This window comes from Doryrhamphus excisus, linkage group LG19 (assembly GCF_037039965.1).
Source record: "Doryrhamphus excisus strain RoL-2023G ecotype Guam linkage group LG19, RoL_Dexc_Guam_v1.1, whole genome shotgun sequence".
In the NCBI taxonomy this organism is placed as follows: Eukaryota; Metazoa; Chordata; class Actinopteri; order Syngnathiformes; family Syngnathidae; genus Doryrhamphus; species Doryrhamphus excisus.
The window spans coordinates 12,137,248-12,155,811 of record NC_136375.1 but is presented as its reverse complement, the minus strand read 5'-3'; the positions used below and the strand labels follow the sequence as shown (position 1 = coordinate 12,155,811).

Below are 18,564 nucleotides of genomic sequence, written 5' to 3'. Positions count from 1 at the left end.
ATTCCAGGCGTCCAAACCACTTCATCAGTCATAAAAGCCAACATTTCAACACAAAGCGCTCGCATGTCAGTCAGTCAAGGGTGCGACCCGTTTTTGGCTCATCGAGGCCAAGTGCTGCAATCTTGGCACTTCATTTCCTCCACAAATGCCCTTCTCTGGTTCTCTGCCCGCTTTTTGTGGCGGCTTGTGCTTGTGCACGACAAAATAACACACACACACACACACACACACACATCTTGGTCACTGTAATGACCACAACCACACACACAGCACATCACTCGGAGTCCTAATGAACAAAGAGCAGAGGAAGACGGGGAGTGCATCAAAGTTGCCTCAAGTGCAGTCTAATTGTTGTTTTGGCAGCAAGGCCACCACGCCAAGTGTGCATCTGAGGACGCGTAGCCAGCCAGGAATCATCCATCACTCACTAAAAGCCACCTTCACCTCCGTTATGTGCTGCTAAATGTTTATTATTGATATATGCTGAGTGAGTAAAGGCCATACTCCTAAATGTGAGCAAGGGAGGACTTTATGTATGTGTGCCACGGAAAAAAAGAGATAAAAAGATGTGCGTTTATGAGAGAGGAGGGCGAGATATCGATCTTTAGTCTTGGATGCTGTGAAATGTAGTAGGTCACGGCGGCTCCTGTTGTGTCAGGCATTAGTGGAACGTGTTGGGGAAGGTGGATTTAAGACCTGGTTTGCTAACATTCATCATTTAAACTGGAGGTGGCCAATTATGGGCCGATGGGAAGGGGGGAGGGGGTATGATGGCGTCATACCGATAAAACAAAGGAAATCTTCATTCATTCATTCATTTTCTACCGCTTATCCTCACGAGGGCACATATAGACAAACAACCATTCACACTCACATTCATACCTATGGACAATTTGGAGTGGCCAATTAACCTAGCATGTTTTTGGAATGTGGGAGGAAACCGGAGTACCCGGAGAAAACCCACGCATGCACGGGGAGAACATGCAAACTCCACACAGAGATGGCCGAGGGTGGAATTGAACCCTGGTCTCGTAGCTGTGAGGTCTGCGCGCTAACCACTCGACAGCCGTGGAGCCCTTGATATTCATTCATTTTCTACCGCTTTTCCTCACGAGGGTCGTGGGGGTGCTGGAGCCTATCCCAGCTGTCTTCGGGCGAGAGGCGGGGTACACCCTGGACTGGTGGCCAGCCAATCACAGGGCACATATAGACAAACAACCATTCACACTCACATTCATACCTATGGACAATTTGGAGTGGCCAATTAACCTAGCATGTTTTTGGAATGTGGGAGGAAACCGGAGTACCTGGAGAAAACCCACGCATGCAAATTCCACACAGAGATAGCCGAGGGTGGAATTGAACCCTGGTCTCGTAGCTGTGAGGTCTGCGCGCTAACCACTCGACAGCCGTGGAGCCCTTGATATTCATTCATTTTCTACCGCTTTTCCTCACGAGGGTCGTGGGGGTGCTGGAGCCTATCCCAGCTGTCTTCGGGCGAGAGGCGGGGTACACCCTGGACTGGTGGCCAGCCAATCACAGGGCACATATAGACAAACAACCATTCACACTCACATTCATACCTATGGACAATTTGGAGTCGCCAATTAACCTAGCATGTTTTTGGAATGTGGGAGGAAACCGGAGTACCCGGAGAAAACCCAGGCATGTACAGGGAGAACATGCAAACTCCACACAGAGATGGCTGAGGGTGGAATTGAACCCCGGTCTCGTAGCTGTGAGGTCTGCGCGCTAACCACTTGTCCACCGTGCCGCCAAATTAAATCTTCACTATTAAAAATAATACTAATGCCGCCTCATTGGTTAGTGCCGTGCTTCCCTGTGGAAGAAATACGGTGGTTGGAAAAAAATCTGTGAACTTTGACAAGGACAGGAGAAAGGAGGCTCTCCTCTGAAAATTGGATTTTTCCCTCTCCTCGGACCTCAAAGACAACAATAATAAGAAATATGTTGTATTCTCAAACTAGCAGATGGAAGGATAGCGCTATCAGCGAGAGAGGAGCTACCCTGGAGCTCCACGTAGCCTGAAGGTACATCCGTATAGAGTACACGCCAACACGGGGCGGGGGTGGGGGGGGCACATAGTGAATAATTGAAGGATGCAAGTTGGCCACTTTGAATGCTAAGAAGTTCTATATTATCCCATTTGAAGAAAAGCCTACATCTCAGGTTTGTATTTATTAGAGGATTACCTCCTAGCAGTTTGTTCCTTTTAAAACTCATTAAGGCCGTTTACACAAAAGCTAAGCAGTTTTGAAGCAAGGTTTGTAGCCATGGGCGATGACGCCATCGTTCCACCCCAAGTAGCTACACTAGTAAGCAGATTGGGATTGGAATTGGATGCACAAGTCATGACGAACACATCCTTCCTAATTATTGTACTGACAAGCTGTTATGCACCAGCGCAGCCCAGCCATTCCAGCCAACATATAGCGCTCGTAAATAACCCCCCCCGGCCAACACCCCTGTGAAAATGCGTTTCTTGTCCGCTATGAGTTGTTCCGCACCAGTACGTGGCATTGGGAAGTCCTCAGCTTTCCTTGCGGCGTCCACGGGAAGCTGCAGGAAGCACCGGTAGGATTAGCTCGCCAGCGTACCATGAGGCTTAAGGCCCGAGCACGCTCAGATACACAACGTCTTCCTTTTTCTCATGCAAGCGGCCTTCGCTGCTTCGCTGCTTTGCTGTCACTGTCGGTTTGGGTCTTTGTGCACAACGCTTTTGTTCTTGTTCCGCTTCCGTTGGCGTGACAGAATAATCAATTTCTCCTCATGGCACATCTCTATCACTGGGGTTATTAATAACCAGATCAAGGTGGGGGTGGGGGTGGAGGTGGAGGGCACGGCCTATCGATCCCACCGTCTCATAGCTGGGGGGGAGCAAACAAGGTGAAGCGGGACGGATGGACAATAATGAGGCAATGACACGCATAGGAAATCATCCCGGATCCCAATCACCTGATAGCTGTGGAAACCCAGCAGGCCTGAATGTATCACAATAATGAACCGGCGTCCATGAATGTCTCAGACTACAACGTCGTACTGAAAGCGTCGTCCTGCTGGACTGTGGACCCTTGGATGTGCTTTTCGTTAGCCCAACTGGGAACGCGGCGTTTTGTGTGTGTGTGTAGCTTTAATGCTCATGAGCATAGTGTCGGCAGTTTGAGTTGCCCTCGTTGACTTCCCCTGGGCCGGGGGTCTGCAACCCTTCTGTGTCGTCACTACACCATCCCTTTAAAAATGATCAAACTTACCTGGCTGCATGTTTGTAGTCTAGCTATTATTTTAGGATGTGTAGCAAAGCCTGTGGAAGTTTTTTTTTTCTTGGTTTGTTTTGCCAGTGTTTCAGGTTACCAGGCTCCAGAGACATATATTACTATTACTATTACTATATATAATAGTAATTAGTAAACGTAGGACTACCCACAAAGGAAGATGGCTGGATTTGTTTTTTGTGCTGTCAAGCTCTTCGCTAGCAACGCCCATCCAATTATTCATTTTCTACCGCTTTTTCCTCACGAGGGTCGTGGGGGTGCTGGAGCCTATCCCAGCTGTCTTCAGGCGAGAGGCGGGGTACACCCTGGACTGGTGGCCAGCCAATCACAGGACACATATAGACAAACAACCATTCACACTCACATTCATACCTATGGACAATTTGGAGTCACCAATTAACCTAGCATGTTTTTGGAATGTGGGAGGAAACCGGAGTACCCGGAGAAAACCCACACAGGCACGGGGAGAACATGCCTGGGTGAGGGTGGAATTGAACCCTGGTCTCCTAGCTGTGAGGTCTGCACGCTAACCACTCGACCGCCGTGCCGCCCCCCCAATCCAATTAGTTTGAAAAAAATCATTGACTTTTATGTAAACAAACGTGGGAATCAATAGGCAAGGCGGCGGACGTGACGTTTATGGGATGCCACGCAAAATGAACGAGCCCGTTCAGGGTGTCATGGCAATATCTGTGTGAAATATTGGTGAAGCAAGATGGGAGCAGCTGATACATACATACTCCCAACCTGCTTCTGGGAGATTAGCCACAAAGTGAATGGCGCTGTCCACCGCATGGCCTTGTAGATGCATATCAGCCTAGCCCGTCTTCTGCTGCTCCCATAATATGTAATGGGATTGTACATCATCCTATATGCATTTCTGGCTCACAGATATGACCCGAGAATGATACTTCGTCCAGGGTGTGTTTTTCCAGCACGGGCCACATAGTCGATCATGAAAGCAGGCAGTCTAAAGTCGTCTAAAGCAACACAGGTAGATGCGGTATGCTCAGACGTTTTTATATCAATACAAAAAAACTCCATCTCGGCTTTGACATAGAGCTGAAAAAGTCAATAATTAGTATCAGCAACCCCAAACATTTAAAGTTCCGTCTTTAAATAATCTTTGTAAATTGTATTTTCAGAATATTATGACTTTATTCCAGTATTATAACTTTTTGCCAAACTTATTTTCCAGAAAATACAACTTTGTTTTATATCATATCATTTAAGAATGACATTGATGTTGGAATATTAATATTCTAACTTAATATTATAACTATTAATAATAGTTATAATATAATTAATAGTTATTAATTATATGTATAAGTTTATTGTGTTCTCATAAAATTGCAACTATTTTTTCTTTAATATTTTGGCTTTATTGTTGTAAAATTAGAGCAATTTTTTATATTTAATTTTTGAAATAGTTTTCGCTTTATTTAATTTTTTTCCTATATTCCAAAAATTTACATATTTTTTTAAATTAAATTGTAATGAATTGCTTCTTATATTACACGTTTTTAAAAAAAAAAAAAAAAGCAGTTTTTTTTAATTATTTAAAAATATTTATTTTTTGTCATATGACCACATTATTCTTGTCAAATTCGGACTTTTTCTTGTTACATGACAACTTTTTGTTAATATTACATTGTTAATAATTTTTAAAAAAACAAACAGAAATGGCCAGTCGGACACACTTTGGACACCCTTGCTTTAAATCCTGTTTTTTGCGTGAAATGTTAGCTTTCCTTCCTCTTCTTATTCTTGTTCCAGCCACGGTATAAACATACTGCTAAGTCGTGAGAAATAGCCGTGATCAGAGATAGCACCACATGCCCGAAGGCTCCTAACGCTCCACATCAGTGAGGAAATGAAAAAAAAAAACCCAAAGCAGATTCACCCTGCTCCCATTGCAAAGCATGACTCATGCAGGAAATAAAGGAATATGTCAAACGTGTGTCTCCACTCAGGATCACTTGAATGCCTTCTCCCTAAAGCCCATTGTGTTCGGCGCCGCATAGATGGCTTGATTTGAGGCGCACACATTATTCACGTCGCCACAATGGCAGCAGCGGATTTGTGTTTAATGGAACATGAAAACGAGGCAATGCCGAGAAAAGTCCAAACACCGCTACCGGGTGACTTGGATGTGTTCTAGCAGGGGGGGGGGGGCTTCAAACCACTTTGCAGTTATGGTTGCCCTCCCAGGGCCGCCTGTAAACATCTCATCACCATATTATTGGTATTATTAGTAGTAGTATTTTTATTCCACGTGTCATGAGACTCAGTTCAACTCCAATACACAGTATGTATACGAAACAGAAGAAGAAATGTGTTTACTTTGTCATGTGTGCGCCGTGCGCCATCACATCAACATCGGCTTCCTCCCAGACTGAGCCCCCGCCAACCCCAAACAGGAAGAAATGTACAGTTACAGATCACACGGTGCAACTTTACACGCCACCTTTGCCGCCGGGCTGCAGCGGAGTCGTGGTTAGGAAGCTAGGCATCAATCACTAAAGCTACGTACATGACCCCCCCTTTTGTTGCAAGCATGACTGGCTGGCAAAGCCGGCGCCCCCAAACCAATGCTTGTCCAACAAGCCCACAGCCATAACTTATCCTGACTCGCCTTGTTTTCTATTCTTTTTACCGCCACGCTTCTGTGCTCGGGCCTGTTCCGGGTGCCTGGTATGTGGCCGAGGAGAGCATGGGGGGATGTGGGGTGGGGTGGTGGGGGGTGTGATTGATTGCTTTTCAAACACAGCAAAGTCGCAGCTGAGCTCTGAGCAAGTCGGACCTTGGGGACGAGCAGCGCGGTCAGGGACGGATGTATGGGATGTATAATGACCTGGGGTTTCGATACAATGGTAGATTTCTTCTTTTATCAATTCCATAAAGCCCCTATAGAAGGAGCGGCTTACAGAAGTCCACCAAGGCTGGAGACTCTTTACCAATCTTTCTGCTGTTTTTGTCCATCTCTTCTTTCCTTGGCAAGCTACTTCATGGTCTCATGGCCTGTCATGGCTGGCTTTCACTTTCCCTGCACCTTTATATGTATTTATATACATGGGGGGGGGGGGGGTACACAGTAGTCCCTCTTTTGACTATAAGTGAATTTCCTTGCTTATCTTTGGAATAGTTTTATAGTCACAGCATATAAAACATGTTTACTGTCTTCTAAATACACCTTTTAATATTACTAGAGCCCTCCAGACATCAAATAACACCCCTATAGTCAAGAAGACTTTATTACTGTAAAATTTCTGATTTCTTCCTCAACCAAATTTCCCCGTTTCCATAATACAACTATTTTGTCTTTAATTTTTCATCTTATTGCTACTCAAATTCTTGTTAAAAGATTGCTGATAGTTTTTTTTTTGTGTTTGTTTTCTTGTTAAATTAGATTTTTTAATGTGCCGCGGGCCAATAAAAAAAACACGTGGGCCGCAAAGGGACCAGGGGCCGCATTTTGGACACCTCCAGTGTAACATTTCAACAAGATTAGTCCGAAAAACATGTCCAACTTTGTAAGTTATTGTCCATAAGTCACTCCGGTTTCCTCCCACATTCCAAAAACATGCTAGGTTAATTAGCGACTCCAAATTGTCCATAGGTATGAATGTGAGTGTGAATGGTTGTTTGTCTATATGTGCCCTGTGATTGGCTGGTGACCAGTCCAGGGTGTAACCCGCCTCTCGCCCGAAGACAGCTGGGATAGGCTCCAGCACCCGCCGTGACCCTCGTGAGGATAAGCGGTAGAAAATGAATGAATATATTTTCACCTTATTGTTACTCAAATTCTTGTAAAAAGATTGCTGATAAGGTTTTTTTTTGTTGTTGTGGTTTTCTTGTTTAAATTTGATTTTTTTAATAAAAAAAAAAACACGTGGGCCGCAAAGGGACCACGGGCCGCACTTTGGACACCCCCAGTGTAACATTTCAACAAGATTAGTCCGAAAAACATGGCCGACTTTGTCCATAAGTCGCTGATGATCATACAGGCTGTGTGTTATGCTAGCATGTATCATCTAGGGGGCGCTACACATCCTTGAACACATTTACTGACTCACCTTTGCATTAAAGAGTAATTATGTTTGTGTTAAAGTGGAATAAAGGCTACGTATGTGAAGAATATAGTAAGCTAAATATATAGCCTACACTTTTCAGGGGTTTGTGTGTCGAGAAGAAAAAAAAAAAATGTTGTTTCCCCGTTTCCTAAATTGGCTGAGACAGATTCAGCTGACTGCCATCAAAATAATATCGACTCCAGCCATCACGACCCCCCCACCCCGGTCCTTTCCCACCCCCGTCCTCCAATGAGCTGTTGACACACAAGCGCAAAGTCAATCTGCTTTCTAATGATTGCTTTATTGACGAGGCGAGGGTCCGCTCAGTCACGCAGGCCCGCAACAACTACAAGCCAAATCAGTGGCCGAGCCGGGGGACTGGAGAGCTGCAGATATAGGAATTATCCTGAGGGGGGGGGGGGCTGTTTATGTTTTTACTCTGCACTTCATGTTCAGTCTTAGAGCTCTTCATAGCTAACATAGATGACGTAGCATCAGGGGTTCAGTATCTTGCCCAAGGATACTTCCACAGAGGACTGAACCCGCAACCTTCAGGGTGGGAGACGACCAGATCAGATCATTTATTATCCAAGCTATTTTTAGTGTTATCAGATTTATCGGTAATTATTGTGCACTTTTAATTATTCCCACACATTCAGCGTTCATACAGTGCTGCCACCTACTGGTAAGGAGTTTATACACGCATGTTTGTGTAAAATACAGCCAATTTGGTGATTGCTGTTGTTCCTTGAAGGTGACGTACGTTGAAGTAAGCAACACCTGGAGCAGGTTGACTTGGTACCAAATGACTGCGCCGGCTAATCAGCATGAAAGCTGCCTCGGGCGCTGTTGTTTTTGGTCTCCACACGAGTGCTGTTACTATTTTCCTTGCTAGCTTGACTCAGCCTTAATAAAGCAAAGTTGTGAGACGTGTTAAAAATATGCCGGTTGTCTTCAGCGTGACTTAAGTATCGCCTGGAGTGCTGCACTGAAAATACAAAGCGTAAATTCCAAAATGTTTTTGCATTCACAAACATGGTGGACCATGAAACGACAAAACTGAGTTTTGCCATACTTTTATAGCCATGGCAACCATTGGTCAATGACCTGCTCTGCTGGAAGAAATGTTGCTGTTTTGTCATTTAAACTCATTGATACGTGTATTGTTTATTTTTCAGCTACCCTTTGAGTTAAGTTGCTGTATGATGAATGTAGTCGGACTATTATATTGAGTAATGGCCTCCTGTGATTTCAAAGAAAGAACTACCACTTCCTCACTGGCTTGTGAGTGGTACAGTGTTTGAATGATTAGTAGTAGTTCTGAAGTAGATGTCACGAGATCAGAACACGGTCATAAATTGCACTCGATGTGTATGCTGGTGGCCCCGCCTCCACCCAACAAGACAGAGGTTATGACTTTTACAACCATGGCAACCATTGGTCAATAACCTGCTCTGCTGGAAGAAATGCTGCCGTTTTGTCATTTAAACTCATTGATAGTGTATTGTTTATTTCTTAGCTACCCTTTGAGTGTTAAGTTGCTGTATGATGATTTTAGTCGGACTATTATATTGAGTAATGGCCTCCTGCGATTTCCGATGGGTTGATAAGCTCTTTATGAGTTCCCTAATAGCTTCTGATTGGCTGTCAAAGAAAGAGCTACCACTTCCTCACTGGCTTGTGAGTGGTACAGTGTTTGAATAATTAGTAGTAGTTCTGAAGTATAAGAAATAACACGGTCATAAATTACACTCTTCTGCACTTGGTGTGTATGCTGGTGGCCCCGCCTCCACCCGACAAGACAGAGGTTATGACTGACAAAAGGGCTCACTCCCTTCATGCTGTTGTTCTATGCAACAAACGTGCTAAGGTGCTGAAACCAATGCACAGAGTGAACTCTCTTCCAGCCTGTTTGGAGGCTGTAGTCACTGCAGTCATTATAATAGACTTATTAAATATGTGTATATAAATAAATATATATATATATTTTTTTTAATAGTGAAGGTGGTGGGGCGTCCACTGTATGCTTTTTGATGAATTACTGAATGAGAAGAAAGCAGTGTTGTCCTTTCCCACTTTCTCATGGACTCCAAATTATTGTTTCTGAACTAACAGCCTCTTCAATTATGGTCTGCTTCCATCCTTGAATCATTAGTGCCTGTTGGTGGCCATAATGATACGTCATCCCTAATTGGATGCTGGTTCAAGTGAACTACGTATATGCGCCATAGAGCTACTAACTTGGGTTAAATCTTTAACAAGCATCACAATATCGTGTTTTTTGTGTGTAATATTAAAGTCATGTACTGCATATGTGCACATACTGGAAGTACTTTTTTTATTTTAATGAATGGGAGTTGTGTTTTGTCACCGTGTGACCTCCGCTTTATCAAATCCATCCATCGCCCTCTGCTAAATATTGCAATGTGGATGGCAAATTTGTCCTGTGGGCGTGTGGTTGGTCTCGGGAAGCGTGCGCCATAAATATTGCAGCGCAGTAATGCTACTATAAACACTGATCACTTATTCATGAGCGTCTCCTCAAACACGTCTCCAACCTTTCTGGAGAACACGCCACGCAAACACATTTCAAAGAAAGCCATTCAATCTTTGCCTTTTCAAAAAAGCTCAGGCGGGCAAAATAAAAAAAAAAATCATCTGATCAGTGCATCAGCCACAGCCTCCAAAGATCAGACAGAAGCTCTCGCTCCGCCTGCGGGATGAAAATGGTTGGGGATGGGGGGAAAATAAAGGCATTTCTCGTTTATCTCTGGCTGTAAGATAAATGAACACGCTTGTACTTTTCACTGGACCAAAATGCGAGCGCGGCGTCTCCCCAATTGAATGTGAATGAAATATAAAAGGTTGCAATGCAGCGAAGTAAAGATTGCCGTTTGGCGAGTGACATCATAAAGGTCATTGTGCAGATTAAATGTGAAGAAAAGTCGTTTGTTACGGATCAACAGACGCTTGATTTCGCTTTTGTACGCATGCTTGGCTCACATTTCAACAGAGACTAATCACCAGCAGGGGGTATCGTCGGGCTGCAGATGTTCCTCCTAAGGGCCGCTTTAGGGGGAACATGCTATTACAACATTGGTTCTGTTGCTGCCATGCTGTGCAGCGTACCGTCATCCCTCGTTTATTGCAGTTCATTGGTTCTAGACCGGACTGTGGTAAGTGAATTTCCACAAAATAATTCATTCACTCATTTTCTACTGATTTTTCCTCGCGAGGTTCGCGGGGGGTGCTTTTCGGGCGAGAGGCGGGGTACACCCTGGACTGGTCGTCAGCCAATCACAGGGCACATATAGACAAACAACCATTCACACTCACATTCATACCTGGACAATTTGGAGTCGCCAATTAACCTAGCATGTTTTTGGAATGGAGTACCCGGAGAAAACATGAGAGAGAACATGCAAACTCCACACAGAGATGCCTGAGGGTGGAATTGAACCCTGGTCTCCTTGCTGTGAGGTCTGCGCACTAACCACTAAACCCCCGTGCCGCCCCTCCACAAAATAATAATAATATAGTAAGCCTTGTTAGCATCTTGTTCGCTAGTGAACACAATGGCAACCAGAAACTGAAGACGTGACTGATCCCAAAGACACATGTGGCAGCGAGACACGACACAGACGCTATGTTCCTCATTTATTTCTTGAATTCAGTACTGTTTCTCACCTTCTTTGTCAAAATGCTGGAACTCCCCGTTTTCTTTGGCTCCATTTTGGGTTATTGAGGTAAGAAGTGAAGAAATAACTCGTATCACAACAGGAAGCTGGTGGTGGTGGATGTTGCTGCCACATGGTGTCTTTGGGAGCAGTCATGTCTTCAATGAAGATAAAAGTCACCTTAAATATTTTATCCCCTTCATTCATCATTTTTATATTTCTTCACTATAGTTTTCTTCATGTCAAACTAAAACTGTAAAACTATAAGTATTATAGTACTATAATATTTTTAGCTTTCCATATAAACAAATGACCGATGCTAACCAAGGTTCCACCGTCATTTGTTCTGGATCAAGAGACTCTTGATTTAGCTTTTGTAGGCGTGCTCGGCCCGCACATTTCAATACCTTTTTAAATTGAAACGTTTGGATAGAAACTAATCATGGGTTCGGGGTATCATTTGGCTGCAGATGTTCCTCTTAAAGCGGCCTCATCTCCTTCCCGCCGTGCTCCTCCTTGGCGTGGCCCTCACCAACTCCAATACACAGCAGATTGATTCCTCACTGCATTGGAGAAAACACATTAAAGTGTGTGTGTGTGTGTTTGTGCACGTGAGAGGAATGAATGAATGAATGAATGAATGAATGAATGGAGCCTCAGACTGGCCTCTCATGTGATTCAGTGTGAGCGTGTGTGATTGGGCTACAGGAAATAAAGCTTCCGTAGGTGATGGCGTGGGGGTACTTTGCCAAAGAATAACACATCCCCCTTTTTCTTTACAGCCTCATTTAGGTAGAGATCTTTTTCATGTAGGAACCCACACCACGGGTGTGTGTGCACATTACATGATGACGTGGTTACGACAAATCTTTCCCAAAAGAAACATTATAAAAACTCTTCCTGTTGCTTTTAAGTAATATTTTTGTCATTGACGGGAGAATATACATATGGACTGCTAGAGAAGTAGTATTACTTTTCAATAGTATTGAATGTAAACAGATGAAAGATGTTGATTATCACCACAATGCTGTGACGTGTAGCTCATTTTATCGGTCAAGACCGAACTCCATCAGCAGTGACGCCATCGTTGATTAAATAATTCTGGCAAATTGGACCTAATTACCTCCATGACAGTCGTCATGTAGAGCAGGGGTCTCAAACTCAATTTACCTGGGGGCCACTGGAGCTAGGGTCTGGGCAAGGCTGGGCCGCATCAGGTTTTGCCAAAAAAAAAACGCATTTATTAAAAACAGAAAAATATACAAACTTTTTCAGTGCTTTGGTTCCAATTTTCTACAATAAAAGCTCTGATAAAACATTCCACTGTTCTCAAATATCTTCATTTTTATTTTTCTACACAAAATAAGATGAAAAATAAATAAACAAATCAAGAATAAAGAAAATCAATCAATCAGTAATAAATAAATAAATATAATAATAATAATAATAATAAAACGGCAAACGGCAAAATAAAACTTAAGAAACCACATATAGTTGGTGGGTAGACAAATTATTTTTTTCAGATTAAAATGAACAAAGCATTATTAGAGCCCTGTAGACATGACAAAACACGACTATAGTCACATTTATACTATTTTTATTTACAACATATTGCGCAACAGCAGGGTCTTGAGACACATGCTAACTCGCAAACTAGAGAGCTAGCGACCTAAACGGTAGCCTTCAAGTTATTTCCTTTAAACTTAAATAGCCAAAAACTTACCACTTCCACACGGATAGGGAGGATAACTATTAACAGTTATTTAACCTTTAACATGAACATTAATCAAACGTAATAATTTTTTCTGGGTACATGATACCATACAGCATCCATATCAAACTTGCGCAGGCCGCACTAACATTTAACTTTCATATCAAGGCGAGGGCCTCAAACTAGTGTCCTGCGGGCCACATTTGGCCCATGGGCCGCGTGTTTGAGATCCCTGATGTAGCAGGGAAGCGTTCCATGTGCGGGTGAAGCACTTCAGGCAAAGGCAATAACAATGTCCCTGCCATGCTAACATTCCCAGGCCAATATTTTTCCAGCAGCTAGAGGTCTGATTGGGTCTTGTCCCAAACGCCAACATTGGCGGGGCGTCATAACGAGCGTCATAATGTAGGCATATTTGTCCGTTTTCCAAAAGCTCAGTTTTTAAGGACAAAAAACTAGCATTTGCATGCGGATGAGATGCCGAAACATAGAAAAGTATGCATTTTTGAAAAGTTGGTATTCACGTGAACATAGCCTAATACCGCACCAACGGCATGACGGCAAATAGCGTCCTGCCAGGTATACCGGACTGGTGTCCTGACTTTTTGGACTTCCACTGTAGTTAGGGTGGCTCTCCTCCTTTGCCGCAGAGTAGCCATTTCAAGAAAAACAATGGAATAAAATAAAATGTTGCAGCATCAGCGGAGGCATGAATGGTGTTGCTAATTCCACATGACCTCCAGCTGTTGCCTCTGATACGTTTTCATAAACACTTCCCATAAACCTTCTAAGTGAGTTAAGATACCGTTAAAAGAAGAAGAATGTTTTATTTTTACAGTCCAATATCCAATAAGTTTGCTCCGGGGGGACTGGGGGGGGTTCTGCCGATAAAAATGGGATATTTTATAAAGTGTTATCTGTTCAATAGAGAGAGAGAGAGAGAGAGAGTCACAGCAAATAATTTTCCTGCTCATTAAGGCATCCAGAGCCTGCTGTGCTTCTATCAAAGCATCAGCGTCTGTTTCTCATAACGCAGCTGTTGGCGTTTCCATAGGACGATGTGTGCGTCTGGGGGCCATTATGATCACATGACGGGGGGGGCTCCATCAAGCCAGTAATCATCAAATGTTGGCTAGTGGGGCAGTGCCCCACCCGGTTTGCAGACGACACTCTGAGTTCAAAACATTCCCAGAAATGTTTTTCCATCACTTTTTAAATAAGATGTAAAACATTTGCAATAAATTGATAGATTCTAAAACAGTCTTCTACTGACATCAATGCTACCTGGACTCAGTAAGCGCGGACCTACGTATATGGAAGTCCTCGGGAGCGCTTGGTTGGGAGTGTGACCAATCACAGTGCAGTGGGCGTACCTAGAGGAGGGTTGGGGGTGGAGTAAATCAAAGAGACCGTTTAGGTTAGGCAGGAAGAGAAATTTACGGAAATGTATAGCCGCTAGCTAGCTAATTAAAAAAAAGATTAATAGATTCATAGTTCATGGATTTTGAGAACATCCCAGCTTTGTGTTCCCAGGTAAATCACATTTTAGCCATCCATGGCGAGATATAGGGCAACACCCCCCCGCCCCCCACACCCCTCCGATAATGATGACTTCATTGTGGGTAGTTGGTTCCAATGACTTGTTGGGTTTTGTTGGGCGTATGAGCGAAGGATAAGAGCACCAAGTTCACTTTTAGGACAAGACTCGTTATTTTTGTTAAAAAAAACAGCAAAACAAGAAAAAATGTAAGAAGCAAAGTTTTAAAGATTGACTCTCGGCTTTTCCAATCTCGCTGCCAGGCTGAGCCAGGTTTGGCCTTGAGCCCCGACGGTCCTGGCTCTATGAAGACTAATGAGGTGTCGGAGGTATCCTGGTTGTGCATTAAGCGTGAATCCAAGGCCGGAATGTTATTTTTTCCCTCGTATGCTCAGCTCCCAGATAGGGCTAACATATATCGGGAACATCGTCCATGCGGGAAGTGCTGCATAAACAATCCCAAAATCCGTTGCTCGGTGTTTTCATGTCGCTTATCGCAGAGTCGACCTGGCTACGACGTGACTGCAAGGCCGACTTTGTTCAGTGACAGCGTGCATTTGTCACCGCCGTCTGCAAATGAGGAGGCCCGGTGTGCATGCAGGCCGCCGGCGACTTTGCTCCCGGGGAACCTGAGTTGTTGTTGTTGTTGTTGTTGTTGCTACGCATTGAGTGAAGGCATTATCAGAGAGGCGGACTTGGAGCGCTGACACAGGTTAAAACTAATCATCCCCTTGCTACGTGACGATCAATAACCACAACAATTCACTGAGAGGATGCGGAGACCAAAGCAAAGAGCGGTAATCATGACAGATGTGAGGTTAACACCTGGATGGTGGAACCCTGGTGGCGTCTCAGGGTCAGACTCCAACCCAAACAGCGGTATAGAAGATGGAAGGAATTGGTAGGAATTAGCATCCAGCTAAATTTGTTTTGACACTCATTTTTATTGCAAATGTTTATACACCATCAAGGGGAAGAATGTGGTTTGCATATGCTGGTGGTCTTGGAAGGTCCTGTAATGAAAATCACCATACTCTCCGTTTGCTTTGTACCTTGGTTTGAAGGTCACGGTTCAGTTCATTGTGGGTACGACAAGGTCACAAAAGCACAAATACTCCCAAAACTATCCAGAAAATGTGATTGCGACTACGGTTAGAGCCCATAATAATCGCCCATGTTGAATGTTTGCTGGGTTTTTTTCAAAGTACGTCTTGTTTCTTTGAGGTCTTGTCATGTTTTTCATCAAATCCAAAGTAATTAGAGGCTGCAAAATGATTCATCAATGCACCTATTCATTTTTATTGACAAGGAAAGGACAGCCAGCGGACTGGTTGTTATCTTTCTAATATACGACACGGCCAATTTAATTAGGCAAACAAAGTGCATGCTGGGAGAAAATTACACCTCCCTTTCAGCGATACTGTCATTTATCTTCTTTTTCTTACCCATGAAAGCTTTTTTTTTGCAAAAAAAAAAATCTGCCTCAGAAAATGTATAAATGAATGTACAATATGATCATATCTGGTAACGTCTTACAACCCACTGAAGATAGCAAACATGGCATTGTATTGTGGTAGTAATGTGTACTTCATATGAGGTATTCAGCACCAAAAAGTGTGGTAGTAATGTGTACTTCATATGAGGTATTCAGCACTAAAAAGTGTGGTAGTAATGTGTACTTCATATGAGGTATTCAGCACTAAAAAGTGTGGTGGTAATGTGTACTTCATATGAGGTATTTAGCACTAAAAAGTGTGGTGGTAATGTGTACTTCATATGAGGTATTCAGCACCAAAAAGTGTGGTAATAATGTGTACTTCATATGAGGTATTAAGCACCTATAGTGTGGTAATAATGTGTACTTCATATGAGGTATTCAGCACCAAAAAGTGTGGTAATAATGTGTACTTCCTATGAGGTATCCTGCACCAAAGAGTATTGTAGTGATGTGTACTTCATATGAGGTATCCTGCACCAAAAAGTGTGGTAGTAATGTGTACTTCATATGAGGTATTCAGCACCAAAAAGTGTGGTAACAATGTGTACTTCATATGAGGTATCCTGCACCAAAAAGTGTGGTAACAATGTGTACTTCATATGAGGTATTCAGCACTAAAAAGTGTGGTAGTAATGTGTACTTCATATGAGGTATTCAGCACCAAAAGTGTGGTAATAATGTGTACTTCATATGAGGTATTTAGCACCAATAAGTGTGGTAATAATGTGTACTTCATATGAGGTATTCAGCACCAAAAAGTGTGGTAGTAATGTGTACTTCATATGAGGTATTCAGCACCAATAAGTGTGGTGTGGTAATAACGTGTACTTCATATGAGGTATTCAGCATCTATAGATAGTGTGGTAATAACGTGTACTTTATATGAGGTATGAAGCACCTATAGATAGTGTGGTAATAATGTGTACTTTATATGAGGTATGAAGCATCTATATATAGTGTGGTAATAACGTGTACTTCATATGAGGTATGAAGCATCTATATATAGTGTGGTAATAACGTGTACTTCAATGAGGTATTCAGCATCTATAGATAGTGTGGTAATAACGTGTACTTCATATGAGGTATTCAGCATCTATAGATAGTGTGGTAATAACGTGTACTTCATATGAGGTATGAAGCATCTATATATAGTGTGGTAATAACGTGTACTTCATATGAGGTATTCAGCATCTATAGATAGTGTGGTAATAACGTGTACTTCATATGAGGTATTCAGCATCTATAGATAGTGTGGTAATAACGTGTACTTCATATGAGGTATGAAGCATCTATGGATAGTCCCAGGCATCCATCATGTCTTCCAGTGTGAAGACATCAGGCTGCAGGTGATTCCACACGTGTGACAGTAAAGGCATCTCCTGCAGGCTGGCCTTGTGTGTCGTCTTGTGTCGACTTTGCAAGGAGAACATGGAAGTAGAAGAGCGAGTCAAGTCATTACTATGCACGGCTCCAATCGCTCCATCCTTCCCTTTGGGCATCCCTGTTTGATGTGCTCACATGGCAGCTGTGTATCTGTGTGTATCTGTGTGTGTGTGTGTGTGTGTGTGTGTGTGTGTGTGTGTGTGTGTGCTCTCCTGCTGAGCAGATGAAGAAAACAAAGCAGCCTTGTACACTCATCTCAATAACATCACACACAACTAATTGACATCAAAATGTTGACACAATAGCGCTTGCCTGTAATGGCAGCATTACTGCCTGGTTACTACACTGCAACCTTAGCGTTTTACTCTTCTAATACACCATTAGGACCATGTCCTATAGCGTACTGTGACTGGACTATACTGCGTCCTATAGCGTACTGTGACTGGACTATACTGCGTCCTATAGCATACTGTGACTGGACTATACTGCGTCCTATAGCGTACTGTGACTGGACTATACTGTGCTCTATAGCGTACTGTGACTGGACTATACTGTGCTCTATAGTGTACTGTGACTGGACTATACTGTGTCCTATAGCATACTGTGACTGGACTATACTGTGTCCTATAGCGTACTGGGATTGTACTATACTGCGTCCTATAGCGTACTGTGACTGGACTATACTGTACTCTATAGCGTACTGTGACTGGACTATACTGTACTCTATAGCGTACTGTGACTGGACTATACTGTGCTCTATAGCGTACTGTGACTGGACTATACTGCGTCCTATAGCATACTGTGACTGGACTATACTGCGTCCTATAGCGTACTGTGACTGGACTATACTGTGCTCTATAGCGTACTGTGACTGGACTATACTGTGCTCTATAGCGTACTGTGACTGGACTATACTGCGTCCTATAGCGTACTGTGACTGGACTATACTGTACTCTATAGCGTACTGTGACTGTACTATACTGCGCCCTATAGCGTACTGTGACTGGACTATACTGCGTCCTATAGCGTACCGTGACTTGACTATACTGTGCACTATAGCGTACTGTGACTGGACAATACTGCATCCTATAGCGTACTGTGACTGTACTCTATAGTGTACTGCGACTGGACTATACTGTGCTCTATAGCGTACTGTGACTGGACTATACTGTGCTCTATAGTGTACTGTGATTGTACTATACTGCGTCCTATAGCATACTGTGACTGGACTATACTGTGTCCTATAGCGTACTGGGATTGTACTAATCTGCGTCCTATAGCGTACTGTGACTGGACTATACTGTACTCTATAGCGTACTGTGACTGTACTATACTGCGTCCTATAGCGTACTGTGACTGGACTATACTGCGTCCTATAGCGTACTGTGACTG

At 43.3% G+C, this 18,564-nt stretch overlaps 1 long non-coding RNA gene across 1 annotated transcript in view; it reads left to right on the top strand.

Moving 5' to 3' along the window:
- LOC131107084 (uncharacterized) overlaps positions 1-8,394 on the top strand; it is a 44,003-nt gene extending 35,609 nt beyond the window's left edge. The window contains exon 4 of the long non-coding RNA XR_013630330.1: positions 8,121-8,394. This is a non-coding gene — a long non-coding RNA (uncharacterized LOC131107084). The remainder of the gene's footprint in view (positions 1-8,120) is intronic.
- The last annotated feature ends 10,170 nt before the right edge of the window (positions 8,395-18,564 follow it).